General features: G+C 48.3%; 1 protein-coding gene across 1 annotated transcript in view; it reads right to left on the reverse strand.

The window, feature by feature from the left end:
• LOC139757062 (mitochondrial inner membrane protease subunit 1-like) overlaps positions 1–16,100 on the reverse strand; it is a 66,050-nt gene extending 49,950 nt beyond the window's left edge. Inside the window, exon 1 of the mRNA XM_071677095.1 lies at positions 15,410–16,100. The gene's annotated coding sequence lies outside the window, so the exon portion shown is untranslated. The remainder of the gene's footprint in view (positions 1–15,409) is intronic.
• Positions 16,101–18,493: the final 2,393 nt, after the last annotated feature.

Raw genomic sequence — 18,493 nt, forward strand, 5'->3', positions numbered from 1 at the left:
ATTCAGTTTCATTTATATTGTCGTCCTCAGAGGTTCGGATTTATGAAGCAGGTTAACTACAAAAGCAATTGGCTAACAATGGATCGCCATATCCGAGGCAGATGATGTGTTTTCCCTCCCATTAATCATATATTAATCAGAATCTGTTTTTCTAATCGTCTCTCGTTCACTCCTCTCTCACGAACCCTCCGACACATCTCTCCTAAGGTCCTTAGCTCTTCCAGATCTCGTCCCTCTTGTTAGTGCCAGACGGCGGTTCCGTGGGCCCTAACATACCAGGTCTGTGGACCCAAAGACCCAAGGTACGTGGTCTTTACCACACCAGGTCTGTGATCCCTAAGATACTAAATCTGTGAACCCCAGAAGACATAGGTCTATGGGCCCTAAGACAACGTATCCGTGGCCCCCTGAGACGGCGAACCCATGTCCCTGAAGATATCAAGTCCTTAGCTCCTAAGCCTCTGAAGTTTGTTGCCCTTAGAAACGTTGGTACATGACCTTCGCGGCTTCACATGTACCATAAGCAATATCTTACCAAGCGCCTTCGAAATAATAAAAGAAATATATAACGTACTTTAATGATATGTATCGCTATATTACCCCTTTTAAGAATGTCCAATACAGGTAAACAATAGCACCAAATGACCCTTTGGCGACGTAAAAGAGTAAGATTTGTTGACAGTGAAATCTCGTGTTATTCAATTTCCAGAGGGACGCGCTTACTGTGGGTAAGATCTCACTGCTGACAGTGATGGTGGAAGGAGGAAGGTATTCCCTTCCGTGAACGCCGTCCAACCCCTCTCCTACTCCTCGTCGCATCCTTATTTCCATCTCTCTTCTCCTCCTGTTTGCCTATCACTCCCTCTCTTCCTACCGTCTCACTCTCATTCTTCATCCTGTTCCACCTCTTCCAGTTTACACCTGTCTTCTGTCTCACCGCAAGCTACCCGTACTTCTTCCCTACCTCAAACCTTTCTTTCCCATCTTTCTGTCACCACCTCCCTCCCATCCCCCAGTCCGTTCCGTCCACCTTGGTAGTGTGGCCAGGAACACAGGAAGGTGTAGGTGCTGAGGGGGAGGAGAGGCTGAGGGAGGGAGGCAGGTAGGAGGAGCGCCCTGATCTGCACATTAATATACCTCCCGGCCCGCCTGGTGGTGATATTTGTACGTGAACCTACTGATGGTCCTTCTCTCATGCCCGAGGCTCACTTATCCCCGGCCTTAATCCACAGCTACTACGGCCCTCATCATCATCACCACCATCCACCACCACCTCTCTCTCTCTCTCTCTCTCTCTCTCTCTCTCTCTCTCTCTCTCTCTCTCTCTCTTTACCGTACCATCTCCTCTAGGTCCCTCATCATTATGACGCCCCCTCCTCCTGTTCCCACCCGCCCCACCATCTTTACTATTGCTCCTTCCCCCTTCCCTAATTTCGAACTCTTCTTCTACTTCCTCCTCCTCCTTCCCTAACCCTCTCTTCCCACCATTCTTTCCCTCCCTCTCGCCGTATCATCTCCACCATCTGCAATAGGTCGACCACCTCCCCTCTCCCATCTTCTTCATACTCTCCGCTCTCCCTATTCTCCCCTCTCCCTTCTCCCCTCGTCTCCCCCCAACATACTCCTGGTCTAGAACATGATTACTAAGCGGCTGCTATGGTTGGCTGCCCACGGAAGACATTAGTGCAAATTATGTTGTAAATCCATCAACTACTTTGTGGGTCGGACGGAACAGCCCATAAGTTTCTTAGGCCCAGACTTTTGCTCTCTCTCTCTCTCTCTCTCTCTCTCTCTCTCTCTCTCTCTCTCTCTCTCTCTCTCTCTCTCTCTCCCCTCCACTGAAATAATATCACCGCCCGGAAGAACGCAACAGACTGGCGGATCAGCGGCGGGCAATCGTTCCTTGGGTGATAGGGAGACGATAGGGGCGGCAGATGGGCTGTTGATAAGGGAGACGATCGCAGGATGGGAGACACCATCACAGGGAACACTTCTGTCTACATGTTAGCAGCGGTTTCTGCTACCGTACTTTGTTAGCAGCGGTTTCTGCTACCATACTTTGTTAGCAGCGGTTTCTGCTACTTAGCGATATGTCCATCATACTGGCGGATTTTTAATGTCACCCTCAGCGGGTGTTTTTGATATCGGCTGCTTTCACTATCACACTGGCTAGGTTTTGACGGTTTTGTCCTTCTATTTGCGGTTTTAAGGAGAACATTTAGCTGCTTGACCGGTTTTTACGGCACCTTATTTTCCCACCATCTCTGGTTTTTCTTCTTGCATCAATTCGCGGTTGTTCTACCGTCTCCCTCGCTCTCAATTTACTCTCACGAGCGGGTTTTACCGCTGGTATTCAGCGGTATTTACATATATTATCCCTGAGGATGGAGGAGAAAGAATACGTATTCCCTGCGTGTCGTTGAGGGCGACTAAGAGGGACAGGAGAGAGAGAGAGAGAGAGAGAGAGAGAGAGAGAGAGAGAGAGGAGGGCTGGAAATCTTCCCATCATATTAATCATTTTCTAAAACCAGAAACAGAAGATAGAGCCAAGTGAAGACTAACCCTCTAACACCCAGTTGTCTGTCCCTGGCGCTACCTCGCTACGGAGAGAAAGGTAATATCGTGTAGATAACTAAACTATGCACTTACAAACAAGCAGTTGTTGATTACATGACGAGGTAACATCGCTTGTTTAGCTCCTTCCTTTCTCTCGACAAAATGTTGGCCAGGAGAACACTTTCAGGCGATCTGGTGATCATCCTAACACACCCCCACACACTTTACCTCCTACTCAAAGGTTAAGAAGACTCGAAACTGTGTTATGTAATATTTACGTAAATCCAGGTTCTCCTTCGAAGGCCTTTAGATCAGGTTAATGTACGTGTCAGTTCTCATTCCACGCACTAAATTACCTAAATTTCACCGCATTTTATCGTCGTGTCCCTCGGTCAACCTTGGGATAAAATGCCAGTCGCCAACTGTACGTTTTCTAACTAATTAAGATTTATCCATTGCGATGTTTGAGGTCTAATATCTCTCATGTATCTGCCCTGATTCCCATCAGATTAAGTAATCTCCTCCCTCCCTCCCTCCTTCCTTCTTTCCTTCCTTCCTTCCTTCCCCCTTTCCCTTAAATCTTTCAAGGGGGGACGAAAAAAAAAAGGCCCCCCCCTTCCGTAAAAATTGTCTTCAGGTTGGCAAGTCCATCTCCGGCCGGAGTCACCAGGGAGGGTCTCGTCCTGGTCAAAACTCAACGAGCTGATTACATGATGGAAATCATTCCCATAACCAGCGTTGCCCTGAGGACGTTGGATCGTCTTCCCTGCAATTTGATCACAGAGCAAGATTTCTGGAGCAGTCGATAGATATCTTATCATAAGGAGCAAAGTTTCTTGTATAAGACGTTATCAGTACGTCAATTTGAGCCACCGGGTACGAGGGTCATTTTCCTTGATACGAGGACTTAATCCTCTTGATAACGATATCCTACGGTGCCTTGACCCTACTGAGGAGGGTATCGTAACCCTCTGAGGAAGATTATATGATCCTCTGAGTACGGTAACTTGATCCTCTAAGTACGATAGTGTGATCTCCTTAACTAACCAGTGGTCTGAGGTCCCCACTCAACTCACCACCTGTGGTTCCAGGTTCCTCCCTCACCCTCCATCACCAGTGGTGCTCAGATCTACCCTCACTCTCCACAACTCCACTAGTGGTCCCAGGTCCCCTTTGTTCCAAAACCAGCGTCCCCCAAGTACTCCCTCAACTCGCCACCACCCCACCAGTGGTCCTAGACCTCCATTACCCTCCAGCAGTGGTTCCAGAGCCCCTCACCCTCCACCAGTGGTTCCAGACTCCCTCACCCTGCATCGGAGGTTCCAGACCCCCTCACCAGTGGTCCCAGCTCAACATTCATCACACCTCGAGTCCCCCAGATCCAGCCACGTCTGCATTGTTAATGTGCGGCGTCTCACTACCTCTGCTTAATTGATCATTTTCAACCACACATTATCGGGCGGAGCTGCGTCCACGAACGGCTGCTCAGGGCACAGCAGACCATGTCACAGCAGAGTAGGGAACACCAGATTAGAACACAGCAGACACTATCATAGCAGACTATGGGACAGGAAATTGGAACACAGACGACTAGGGAATAGCAGACTATAAGAAATGCAATGCGCGTAGAGCTCCCTGCAGGATGACATAGATCCAAGACGAACAAGACATCAAACCGGATCTCTGTCTGTCTTTTTTTTTTTTTTTTTTTACAAAATATCCAAAAGATCGAGACAGGAAAAGATCTGTGACGACAAATGTCAAACGGATCGTAGGTGTAATATACATCTTGTGTATTCGATCCCAATTTATACCATGATTCATTAACCTCATGGATTTGAAATCCTATAAAATCCTTTATGATAGACCCTGTAAGTCGTCTCGTATCACTCATCTACGTAGGGTTTATGACCCGAATCTAACGCAAAGTTGTAAACTTTTTATTCACGGTGAAGTCATTTACAGGATCATCTGCTCCTCGTTGAATTATACACTGTTTATGATTAGTGGGGAAAGTTACTGTTGGATTGGCGAATCTCTCTCTCTCTCTCTCTCTCTCTCTTTCCTTGTCTGGTAGACGGTAGGGTGTTTGTTCCACACTGTCTAGCAGACGGGGAGCTGTCTTGCCTGTGCTACAGTGACAGACGGACGGTAAAGACGGCATGGCGCTGTCCCTACATAAACCAATAAAAGGGGAGATATCTGTCCCACCGTCCATCTGTTCCATGGACGGGAGAGGGGAGCTCTCTCTCTCTCTCTCCCGCCCCACCATATGGTCCACTACTGATACGGGAGACAACATTCTCGAGGTCACTAAAGAATTCTCATCGTGGGGAGGGAAACACGCTGATAAAGTCCTGGGGAGAAGGAGGAGGGGAGATGCGTCGGGGGAGGGGGAGGAGAAGGGGGAGGGGAGATGCGTCGGGGGAGGGGGAGGAGAAGGGGAGGGGGAGACAGGAGGAGGAGGGAGAGGGGAGGAGGTGGAGGGAACGGAAGATGAGGATGACTGGCCATAGCTGATCGAGGGATCAAAACTGTCCTCTCAGACGGAGGCCAATGGTGCCTGGATGACTCGTTGACCTGAAGTACTGCCTCGCCTCAACCACCCGTCTCACTAATTAAGACTAGGGGTCGTTAACAAGCCCCCGTGTGGTGTATTACCTGGCATCAAGTCACGCATTCTGTGGCATAGCGAAGGACAAGTGGTTTTTTCTTGTCTTCATTTCTTTCACTCATCTTTATACCTGTCTCTTTCTTTATTAATTTATTGAATCTTTTTTTTTTTTTTTCTTCTTCACAGTTCGTTCATCGTTTTCCTTCCTTTCAAATAAGCTTTTCCTCCTCACTGCGTCACCAGCTTAAGAATAACACAGTTTCCCTCTGCTGGACCGCATTAGCTCATATTAGCAAGGCCTCAGCCCGACCCGCACCACCCGTTAGACACTTATCCGAAAACAGATTTTGTCGAGTTGAAAATAATTCGCATTTTCTTCCCCGTGATAATTGTTTTGGTGAGGCTGAAGGTCTGGGGGAAGAAGAGCGTCTCTCAAATAGGAAGGGTTTGGGGGGGGGGTGTAATGGGACAGGGAGAGGGAGAGGGACCTTACCTCACCTCCCTCCCTCACTCCCTCCTTCCCTCTTTTTCTCGAGAAGGAAGGGCTCTGGATGGGGCAGGACGGGTACACAACCCCACACCCTCCCCCTCCCGGCGAAGATAAACTCGTAAGAGGATTAGAAACACTGAGAAATTACCGCAAGCCGATTCCACTGGCAGGGGAGTCCACCTCCCCGTCCTCCACCTCCTCCTCATCTGTTTCTTTATTTTGGTCAGTCGATGGCTCGTCCTCCTGACGGGACGCCAAGGATTCTGTTTTTCCTTCCCTCTCTCTCCTGTCGCACTCACGTCCACTCTCACTCTCACACACTCGCACTCACACACTAAGTATCTTCGATCCTCTCCATCTAATTCACATTTATTCACTCTCTATAACACGTTATCACACTCGCTCCTCGTGCAATCCCTTAAACGTAGGATAGATGTTCTTTTTTTTTGATCTGTTCACCGTCATCTTATTTTGGATCTGTGGGATTATTCCTCTTATCGCCGAGAATTTACACAGCATTGACATATACAATGGTAGATCAGTGGGGAAGTTTGGGAAGGACTTTGACCGCTCTAGCTCCAGTGACTTAGCCATGAACACGACCCTTAAGCACGACGGCACGACCTTTGAACACGACGGCATAACCCTTGAACACAGTGGAACGACCCTTGGACTTATTGGCCTGATATTTGAACAGACTCTTGAAGGTTCAAGGACATTGGCCAGGCCATTGTAAACTTGTCCCGTCGTGCTCAAGGATCTTACCGTCGTGCTCAAGGTCGTACCGTCGTGCTCAAGGTCGTACCGTCGTGTTCAAGAGTCATATCGTTGTGTCTAAAAGGATGAAAATAACCGATTCTCCCCTCAACACCCGAAACATCTCCTCTCCCCGATCCACCAGTCTCTCCCCTCAACACTCGGAACATCTCCCACTCTCCCCGATCCACCAGGGTCTCTCCCCTCAACACCTTCTCTCGTAAACGAATTTCCGGTTGGAAAAACTCCCTGGGGAGAATCCTGCCTAAACCCGCTCCTGCTCCCACTCCCTCACCTTACCCTCCCTGTTCCTCCTCCCGTCTCGCCTCTCTCGTCACCGTCACATCCCTCCCTATCCCATCTTCTACTATCCCTATCCCACCTGCTTCCTCTCCCCACCCCTTCCCTCGAGCACCTTTCCTATCCCTAAATCCTCCTTTCCCATCCTGACCTCTCCCCTGTCCCCTATCCCTTCCTTTCTTCCCCCCTTCTCCTCTCACTATCTCTCCCTCCCTCTATCACGTCCATTCCTCCCTCCCTCTCCCCACCTCCCGATCTCTTTCCCCCCCAATACCCTCATCTCACCCATATTCTCCCCACCAGAAATAATTTATATCTTCAATCCCTACTCGAAAATGGATTTCTTGGGGAGCGTTCTTCTTCTCCATTTCGTCCGCATATCTGTTCTTCCTTCCCCTTCCTTCCCTCATTTCTCTCTCTCTCTCTCTCTCTCTCTCTCTCTCTCTCTCTCTCTCTCTCTCTCTCTCTCTCTCTCTCTCTTTCTCTCTCTCTCTCTCTCTTTCTCTCTTTCTCTTCGCCTCCCCTCCTCCGTGCTTCTCTTTTCCTCTATGCATGTCTTCTTCATTCCATCTGAACCCACCTCTCTCACGCCTACTCGACTCATCTCTTCCCACCTCCACCTCCACCTCCTCCTCCTCTTCTCTCGTTTCTTCACCACTCCTCACAGGTCACCTCTCCTCCAACTACCTACCTCATCATTCTCCTTTTTTCACCCTTTCCGTACTAAGAGAGCCGTTAGTAACTCCTGTACACATGGCGAAGGATCTCAGGGTTATGAAAGATAGAGAGATGGTGGTGTAGGATTGTGAGAGGGTGAGGAAGGTGTCCGGGTTACGAGGGAGGGAGTAGGGAGAGAAGGAGGGAGGTATCTAGGTCATGAAGGATGGAGTGAGGGTTGGTCTGCTTGGTGAGAGTGTGAGGGTGGTATGAAGTTCATGAGTGAGAGAATGAGGGAGCTGTCAAAGTCTGAAGAAAAGGATGGAACACGTGTGTTTGCATATATATATATATATATATATATATATATATATATATATATATATATATATATATATATATATATATGCAGTAGGGACACTCGTACCCAGAGATGATACCTCAGCTCAGCCTCTCAGAGACAAACACCCACTACGAACACCCGCCGACGATGATGGTCCCACCTCCAGGCGCCTCGTCTCCCGACCCGTTACCTCCCAGTGATCCAGACCTTTATAATGCAATCTAATCCCTCTCCTCTGGGTCCGCTGGTAGTTCTTTTTTCTCTTCTGGTGTAGAGCTCCGACATGTTTGGAAAGTTATTAACCCCACATTTGGGTCCGGTCACCTAGAAATCGTCGGCGGAACTTAACTAATAGGGTCTAGTAAGGTACCCTACTGGAGCAGTGATGAGGCAATATTGACAAAATGGCATCACAGGGATCGTATGTGGTGTTAAAAGATTTCTGTCGGGGTCTTTTGCAGTCTCGTAATGCTTTAATGGTTCTTATAGTGAGATCCGATGGCGTCAAGTGACCCTTCCAGCAGTTAGTTAACTGGAGGAATGCCTGATGTTGTTCTGCGGTCCTGTGTAGGACGGCTGAGAATTCTCAGTGTCGTACTTCGCGAAGCTCAGTCTCCCAGACACCATGGCGAGGCTGACGGCTGTTACCGAGCGTATGAGACTAATCTTCAGTCCTGACGAATACTCGCGCCAACCTTGGGTTTGCCATTGTCCTGATAAATGAAACTCTGGCGTACTCTTGCCCGAGCTGGCGAGGCCGAAGTCTTCCGAGGTTTGTCAATCTGGGGATTACAGTTTCAACACAGACGGTGGGTTGAGGGAAGCAGGTGGTCCTCCTCCTCCTCCTCCTCCTCTGCAGCAGACGTTGCGAAACCAAAACAACTGGCCAAACAGCCAGGAGGTCTGCAGGCGGACAGCTCCCGGGCCGATTTGAATATCGCTCCTGAGGAATATTTACCCGGCCAGGGAGGGTAATAGCGGGGGCTGTGTGTGTGGGTGTGTGTGTGCATCGCGGATCAACGGAGACATTACGTCGGCCGGCGCAGAAGATAGGCAAGTGGGCGCAAACGGCAGGCGGGGAGACGTGTGGTCAAGTGGGGCTACTGCGGCAGAAGATGATGGTAATACCGATAGTGATAGTCAAAGCAAGTGCCGGAGATGGAGCTCTGAATTACGGATTCAGCATCACTCTGGAGCTGGTCGAGCAAGAAGATGGTGGAGGAGATGCACACAACGAAGGTAGGATTGCAACCTGCCGACATGGGCGAGTTAGTTCGGACGGAGGCACCAGTGGGTTCAGCAGGGAGGATATCTTTATGAGGGAAACTGCTCGATCTCTCTGAAGGAGTGAGCACACCGTAGACACAACGGGTGGGTGAGTTGGCCTGTGTATATCATTTCTTTGGGTGGGAACGCTCAAGAGGTTCTGATGCTGTCCTCCATAACAGACGATGGTAAAGTCAAACATTTTTGCTCGGGGTCACCACAGGAATACCAGTCCCTTCACATACACACACGTTGAGGTCATGGCTAATGCAATGACACACATGAATCTCAGGAGGTGTATGATAGGAGAGAATGCACAAGAGATGGGGCACACGAGGGTAAAACTCCCCACCACCCGGTACAGGCGAAGGAGGTAGTGAGAAATAGGGAATTACACACCCACTCGCTCACACAAGATCTCTTCCATATCCGCTCTCTCTCTCTCTCTCTCTCTCTCTCTCTCTCTCTCTCTCTCTCTCTCTCTCTCTCTCTCTCTCTCCAGGTCGCGAGAGAGATTCCCCCGGGGTCTCTCCAGCCTCCCCCAGCTCGTCAGCCTGGGTCAGGAGAGGAACATCTACCTAGGCAACTCTGTGACGGGATGCAAATTGTAGCGACTTAATATTCATTGTTTTTTTTTTATGCTTCCTCAACCAGGACAACCAGCGAAGATGTAGAGGGCATCTTGTCCTGGCCTGCCTCTTGTGCTTAGCCAGGACAACCAAGCTTTACCGTGGAGAACACCACAGCTCCATCATTGAGACGTAAGGGGCTGGAGACCTTGGACAGCAAACATGTTCTCAGATGAACACACAAACACATACGACCATGCACGCTCGCTGGGGAGCGTCGCATGTACACGTTCGAACGTCGGCCCCACAGAACTGACATCTGTAAATATACAACCGGCCGAACATTTACCCGTGGCAGCTGCTTATACACAGCTGGTACCTACACTCAGCTAGCTGGTACCTACAACCAGCTGGCTAGTGCCTACATCCAACTGAGAGGTATCTATTCCCAGCTGACAGATGCCCTCACCAAGTTAATAGATCCCACTTCCAAACAATAACAATATTTTCAGTACCAAACAACAGCAACAGAAGCAGCAACACCAGACAACAGTAGCAGCAACACCAGACAACAGTAGCAGCAAGATCAGACAACAGTAGCAGCAAGACCAGACAACAGAAGCAGCAACACCAGACAACAGTAGCAGCAACACCAGACAACAGTAGCAGCAAGATCAGACAACAGTAGCAGCAAGACCAAACAACAGTAGCAGCAAGACCAGACAACAGTAGCAGCAACACCAGACAACAGTAGCAGCAACACCAGACAACAGTAGCAGCAACACCAGACAACAGTAGCAGCAACACCAGACAACAGTAAGTGTAGCGGTGGTCGGGGGAAGAGGAGGAGGAGGGTTCCGCTCCGCCCAGCGTCAGAACACGGTCTGTATGTATCTCTTGGGACACCTAACCTGATCTGGTTGGGCTCCCTAAGTCTTCCTCAATATCTCTAATTGCTGTAGCCCGCCTTTACTGCCACTAGCAAGACCTTTTGTTGCTTTCTCTCTATTATTTACCGACGTCCTACGTGGCTCTTCAATCATTCAGGGCTGTTTAAACTCGGCTTCCCTCGGTCCGCGGCCTCAAACTGCAAAAGTCGCCGTCATTTCGTCTGAAAAGCCTAATAGAACACGAGCAAGGAGGTGGGGGGAGGGGAGGGGGGCCGACACACGTCCCTCTGATGTACTCGGCCCAGGCAGCCATGGGGGGAGGGGGGGGGGGGGTCGTCCATGGGAAGTTATGACGCCTGCGGTGAGGGGGAGAGACGTGCCTGCCCGCCGTGCTTTTAGGTATTATGATAAATGCGGGGCGGTAACCCGCCACGTCATTCGTAAGGAAATGAAAGGAAAACAGACGAAGAGTCGGGTGACGCTCTGTCCTTCTTTTTAGTATAGAACGAACGTGACTAACCGTCCCGTTACAACGACCTTTGGACAACGAAATGGGCTTTGGTCAGTGATGTGTCGTGTGGCGTCAGATGTGTCATAGCAAACACTGAAGATCCTCTCACGCTGCACGAACATTACCCCTTCTCAGTCCAGTAGAAATCCTGGCTATGGCTTCAGCCACACACACACACACACACACACACACACACACACACACACACACACACTTGTCCATAGACAACGCTTATATCTATGTATACCTTGCCTTTACCTTCTTGTTCCAGGTCCCCTTCTGTCGGACCTCCCCCCTGCAGTACTCAGCAAGCTAGCCACGTCCTCCTGATGGGACTTGGAGGTCAAGAAGTGGGGTGAAGTTGTGTGTTTGTCACGTGAATGTCGATCACTTGAAGTGGTCGCTGTCCTCAGTGTGGCTGTTGCGCTTTGGGCGTGAGGTGTGTTGCGAGGTGTTAAGTCATGACGACCACTGGGGGCATGTTGACCTGGTGGTTGGCCTGTATGACCCATTAGCACGACCGGACGACTAATAACTGGGTCAGAGTCAAGACCAAAGACCAGGTCATCTTATCTGAGGTTGCGTCATCGTGTTCAGGGGGATAAATGTCCCATTCTCTCTAATATATCGCAACGAGTAAGATGAAAGATTAGAAAAAAAATTCCCTTAAATGGAGTATGTTTGTACGTAAACATACCCTTCTTACCTATATGATATCTGTAGTTTCTGGACCTTAGGTAGATATGAAATAACGAAGATAAAGAAACAAATAGATACGATAAGATAAAGATAAGGAACAAATAGATACGACAGGATAAAGATATGCAACAAATAGATACGATAAGAAAAAGATAAGTAACAAATAGATACGATAAGATTAAGATTAGAAACAAATATATACGATAAGATAAAGATAAGAAGTAAGAGATACGAGAGGACAGCTAAAGGAGGAATAAGAAGAGAGAGAAATAGCCAATGAGGAACAGTGGACGCAGTACTGGTTGATGGAACAGTGGACGCAGTGCTGGTTGATGGAACAGTGGACGCAGTGCTGGTTGATGGAACAGTGGACGCAGTGCTGGTTGATGGAACAGTGGACGCAGTACTGGTTGATGGAACAGTGGACGCAGTGCTGGTTGATGGAACAGCGGACGCAGTGCTGGTTGATGGAACAGTGGACGCAGTGCTGGTTGATGGAACAGTGGACGCAGTGCTCGTTGATGGAACAGTACCTGAGAGGCCCACCTGGAGGGCCGCACTCCCGTCACCACAACAAAGGTGTGGAGACTCGAGTGGCAGTGATAGACAGCGCAATAGACAGGACTCAGACGTAGACAGGAGGGGGAGACGTAGGGGGTGGTGGCGGGGAGAGAGAGAGAGAGAGAGAGAGAGAGAGAGAGAGAGAGAGAGAGAGAGAGAGAGAGAGAGAGAGAGAGAGAGAGAGAGAGAGAGAGAGAGAGAGAGGTATTGGGAGTCATAGAGCGAGGAGGAGACAGTAAGAGAGACAGGGGAAAAGAAGGGGGATATACAGACCAGCTGGGGGAGAGGAAGGTGTCATTACGAGCGCTTTGGATTCTGTCTTCCATTATTTGTCCTCAGGTTAGTGACGTGTGAGACAGGGAGAGGGGAGGGGATGAGAGGAGGAGAGGGGGTGTGTGGTGGCCTCAGTACCTGGATGATTATTGACCTCATACTGTGGGAGGGGTCGTGTGGTGGCGTTACTACCTGGATGATTATTGACCTCATACTGTGGGAAGGGTCGTGTGGTGGCGTTACTACCTGGATGATTATTGACCTCATACTGTGGGAGGGGTCGTGTGGTGGCGTTACAACTGTCATCATACTATCAGGGTCGACACAGGCCACACCGGTTTCCGCACCCTCCCACGCATTAAGGCAAGAGGCGAGACCTTCTTCAGATACAAATCCTCAGCAATTACCTGAAGGGCGCGGACGCATCCACCATGGCAATGATCATAATTCCCTCCGTCTATCAAGATGGTGTTAATCGCCTTAGCGAAGGAATAAATCCCCTTAAATTAGCACTGGTCATAATGTGCTGATTAGAAGGGATTAATTGAATTCGCAGATATTCCCCCGCAATCAAATCCAGTGGTATTCTAAACACATTTCACGACTCCTTATTCTTTTATTCTCCCTGAAATTCGAGGGAAATTATCTGTATCATTATTGAGATTGAAACCATCAAGGGGAGACTGAACTCAGTTGGACGTAACTAAAGATCAACGAATGAGAATGTATAAATATGAATAATTTGGAGGATTTTTTTTTTTTCTTCTTTTCGGATCACTGGTGGCCATTACTTTCGTAGAGCCCCCTATAAATGGCTGTGGGGGATTTATAGGGATTTGGGAATTGGTGGGAATTTGTCCGGATTTACAGGGATTAACTGCTTTTCCCCAGACTCGATTTTTGTCTTACGACCGACACAGACAGACGGGGGTGTGTACGTCTCTCCCTCACCCGTCATCAACTGGAGGAGATGGAGGATGTTGACGGACGCCTTCCTATACTTGTCCCCTCCTCCACCTCCACCACCTCCTCCTCCATGACCACACTTGACTCTCACCTTCCTCTCCCCACTCTCCCACCTCTCCCTCTGTCCCTCACTGAGCCACACTCACCTAACACCTTTCCTCTGTCGTCTGCATGACTTTTTTTTCTCTCCCTATTTAGCTTTTCCTGCTGCCCATTAGCCTTTCTATTTCAGACCCCATTTTTTACTGATAGTCTCTCTCTCTCTCTCTCTCTCTCTCTCTCTCTCTCTCTCTCTCCACAAACCCTCTATCTCCCCCGTCTCGTTGTCCCGTGACATCTCGTGTTCTCAGTAACCTGTTATCTCTCCAAAGATTTGACTCCCTCTGTCGCTCCCATTATCTCATCTTGGGAGATAATCTTCCTTCTTTCTTCCGCCCAATATCGCCCGTCATGCTTCCTGGATACTCCTTTCCATCCTCGATGTTCCCCTCTTCCTAAGGACCCATTTCTAATCCTAGAAACCTTTTTGTTGTTGTTACGAGAGATTCTTATGTTTCCCCTTCAAGAAATCACCTTTTCCCATCAGAAAAGTAATTTCTTCCCTTTCTAGAGACCCAAACATCTCATCATTTATCCTCTTGCTACCCTTCCTTTTCCCATAAGGTGGGTTCTCTCCCCTTACAGTGTCCACTTTACAAGCAGTCTCTCCCCATCTTCAAAATGTCTCCCCAAAACCCTTCTCCCTCGCCAGTCGGCCATTGTCCCGCCCTTCCTACAAACCCACAGTGTCTATTTCTTGTTTCGTCTTCACAATTTTCCTCTCACAAAACTCTTCCCATCCTTATCCCTGCTCCCCTTCCTTCTCTTTCTCTCTCTTCTCCTCCTCCTCTTCCTCCCATTCTTCCTCCTCCTCCTCCTCCCCTTCATCCTCCTCCTCCTCCCCTCCCTCCCACAGTAAAAAGAAGGGTGCCCGGGGCGGCAGCAAGACATGGTTGAGCGAGTTTTTAGAGCGGCCGCCGCAGGTCACAAATACTCGAGAACTTTCGTCCCGGGGTCGCTTCTTGGGCCATGCAAATCCTTCATTTATGTAATTCTGCCTGAAGGAGTTTGGGTAGGGGGGAGGGAGGGGCCACGGGAGGAAGAACAAGGAGGGAGAGGGAGGAGGAAGGAGGAGGACGACGACGGAGGAGGAGGAGGAAGAAGGGGGGATGAAGAGGGAGGAGGAAGAGAAAGAGAAGAAGAGAGTCTCAGAAGGCTTATCGCAGGAGGTAATAGAGAGCATTATAGAATGATGGAATGACCGCGAGAGAGTGAGGAGAGAATGTTTATGATGTGGGGAGAGAAGAGAAGGAGCCAGACAAAGGGAGAGAAACGAGGGAGGGAGATAGTGAGCACCTTGTAGTATGCCTCGTCAAATACTCCACGTTCGAGGAAAATGAAGGAAATTTCATATTTTGTGATGCTAAATGCTGACTATATATATATATATATATATATATATATATATATATATATATATATGTGTGTGTGTGTGTGTGTGTGTGTGTGTGTGTGTAGTATGTATGATATTACATAAGGGTATACGAGCAAATCTAAAGGAAACAAGGCTGGCCCTTCCACCACGACTTGTGGAACAAGGTTGCACCTGACCCTTGGCGAAACAGACACGAGAGTGGCAGACCCCAAGCTGCTCCACCACGGGAGCCTAACCCTAAGTTGCTCCACATGCAGGTGACACAAAGGGGTGAGAACCTCAACAGCTTCTGTGTGGGTCACTAGGCAGTGTGTCTCGCCACATTTTCCCCTTTTTAAACATTAAAATCTAGCCGAGTCCCCGGTACAGAATACATTATCGAATAATGAAAGAGAATGAATTATCTTAGTCCAGACTGGCCACCTTAGTTAATGGGAAATATCAAAAGGAAGTAGAGAGAAAAATGTGAATGAGGTCAACTAACCTTAATTGTTGGTGTGCGGACGCGTAAACATGGGGCGTTGACTGGGGTCCAATGCTCTGATGACACTTCCATGTCCACCTCGTCTGCAGCACCGCCAGTGCGATCAATCCCATCAAACACTCGCATATCAATCTTTATCTTATCACACCCCCCCCACACACACACACATTACCCGTGTGGAGACCGTCTGTTGCATGGTGCGCAGTGAACAGTGTACATGCATTTACCATGCATCCTCGTGCTTATTTACATGTAATTCACGTACGTGATTTACAGACATTTACGTTTCTACATCACTTTCACTATCACATCCACCTTGTGATTAAAACTGCTTTAGTATCCGCCAGGTCTTCGTCACAATCACTAAGACCACAGAGAGTAACAGTGATGACCTGGGAGGTTAAGCGAGTCGCTTAACTTAGCGAGGGAGGTTTGCAACATGAGCCGATTCATTCGCCCACATTTCTAACCGCACTTGTTCCCTAAGATACCAGTCTTATCAAAGACAACATTAATATATCTAATGTTATACCAATGTCATAATCACAGTCTCTATGTAATGATAACAGCTCACTATATGCCGAATTGATATCACTATCACCATTGCCCATGAAAATAGCACTAATTTGGCGTGGCGGTACAGCGCACGGGAGGCACCTCACACGTCTGGGAGCGCCATGGTAATACCCTCCTCACCCGCGTCATATGGGTAACTGACAAAGAATTTTCATTCCTGCCAATGCTAGCCATAGTTGCTTTGTGATACATGGCAACAAAACATACCCAGAAACAAGCGCGACTGCTAGTTTGACTGAGGAAGAGGAAGGAGAAACGAGCCTTGCATATATAGCTAGAAGTTCATTAAACATCAACTCTGCTTGGAAAACCCAGATATTGATAATTGGAAGTACATCATTGAGAATTCCACTCTGTAGTGATGTAGTACAGGATATCACCCAGAGTTTAAACTACCACTCGTTCATATACAGACGTCCTTGGAACTACTTGCTGTTCCCGGGGTAATGGTTAAGTACCCACTGACCAATCGTAGCCCGGGTGGACACTGCCCCTCACCACAGAGTGAACAGATGTGATCATCGTGATGTTCTCGTAAGATTTTAGATTGTAAATCACGTCTTTGGTATATGACGCAAAGAGATATACACACTCATGGATACCTCACTCTTTCTTCTCTCATTCAACGTAATGTTCTTATGAATGCTTTTACTTATGTTTACCTCTCATATACCAGTGTGTGTGTGTGTGTGTGTGTGTGTGTGTGTGTGTGGCTTTAGTTTCCTGTACTAACAACAATACTGCGTCTGTACGTACGTACAGTACGTGGTCTTTCCGTCTTGAGGTTCGGTTAGGTTTTTGTGCTGTTGTCCTTTGTGGTTTTTTATCTGGTCTGGGTAAAGTTGTTATCTGCTGGCGGGGTTTCCGCATTCTGGACGCGGACAAGCGGTCCACATGGCCGCGGGAGGCGCTCCACTCCACCTATTTTCTATTTGCTTTTGTTAAAAAAAAAACATTTTATGAGTTTTTCCACTCCGCCCGGAGCCACTTGTAGGGGTTGTTAGGGAGTCTACGGGAGAGGATGTCAGTCAGACGTGGGTCCTTGTGAAGGTAAACATATGGGATGATTTGGGCGACGTGAGGATGAAAGACTTGTGATCTGTTAGGCTCCTAGCGAGGGGGACGAACACAGGGCAATGGTGATGTGGTGATGCTGTTGGTGTCTTTGGAGACTCATTGGACCCACCTCGTGAATGTAGAATGGTCTCCTTGGTGCTCTAGAGAGAGAGAGAGAGAGAGAGAGAGAGAGAGAGAGAGAGAGAGAGAGAGAGAGAGAGAGAGAGAGAGGAGAACGGGACGTCATGAGTAACAGGGAGGGCACGAGGAAGAGATCCTATGTAAGCCAATGTTGTTCATGGTGCTGGTGCACCGCCTTGTGTTGCTAATCGTGTGGGGATGAGGCCTCCTTGTTTACGTTAACATAATCAGCTAAATGTCATGTATTGATACATTGTCCCACATGCAAAGTAACACTTCTAAATATTGGTTTAAAGATTCGCAAAGATGTCAGAGGATTTCAGTCATAATAAATCTAATTCAAGATTAAAATTTAGCGTTTGTTAAGCAGTCTGTCATCATGTGGCCCATACTCTGCCTGGCCTACACTCGATCAGTCACTCCTACAGCATCATCTACAAAATCGTGTCATTTATCGTGGCAAATACATACAGATATACGACTCACTCTGTAGGACGAGTTTACTGAAGGATCAGTCAGGGGGTTGACGTAACTTACGGGGTTGTCCGTAACACCGCACGTAAATATAACGTAACTTGTTTATAAAAGGAATTATTTCCTTCACAACGAGAAAGGATCGGGGTATAAACAAGTGAATGTCTCACGCCTGCCGCTGCTATAGAGGGTTGGAACTTGTACGTCGAGGCAGCGACAACAAGGGAGAGTGTTTGACCCTGAAGCGTAAATGATTTAATGATCTCTTGACATTTTAGGGCAAACTTGTTACTATGACGTTGCTGTGATCTCCCTCACTCCTTGCTCTGCTGCTCCGTGTGTGTACACGATGGTGAACGACTTACGTCAGTTAACTCCTGTAAGAGGGAAGGTCGTCAACCTCAGACCCCGTAAGGGTTGGAAAAAGATAGAGTATCCTGGGAATTACGACCATTTGCATATGACAGGTATACAATCACGTGAGGTATAACATGTTTTGCAAGCAATTCTGAAACTGTTGATTATTAAGAGTGACCAATGACAGATGCCAACTAGACATGTTGACCATACACCTTATATAAGATCGTATTTCTTTATTTCAACTTTTACGATGTACACATTCATGGTGTCAGGGTTGCCATACACAGCTGAACCATGGCTAGAGGATGACACTGACGTTTGGCACACTGCACGGGGAAGGAAGGCTGACTTGCGAATATCTTTGTCACAAAAGGATCTTACGCGATGATGACATCCCAGATAACATGAAGTGAGATGTTATTTCAGGTTGTAGGAGATGGGTCGTCATCCCACTCAGAGCAGTGTGTGTGTGTGTGT

The sequence above is a fragment of the Panulirus ornatus genome, chromosome 24 (genome assembly GCF_036320965.1).
Source record: "Panulirus ornatus isolate Po-2019 chromosome 24, ASM3632096v1, whole genome shotgun sequence".
Classification (NCBI taxonomy): Eukaryota; Metazoa; Arthropoda; class Malacostraca; order Decapoda; family Palinuridae; genus Panulirus; species Panulirus ornatus.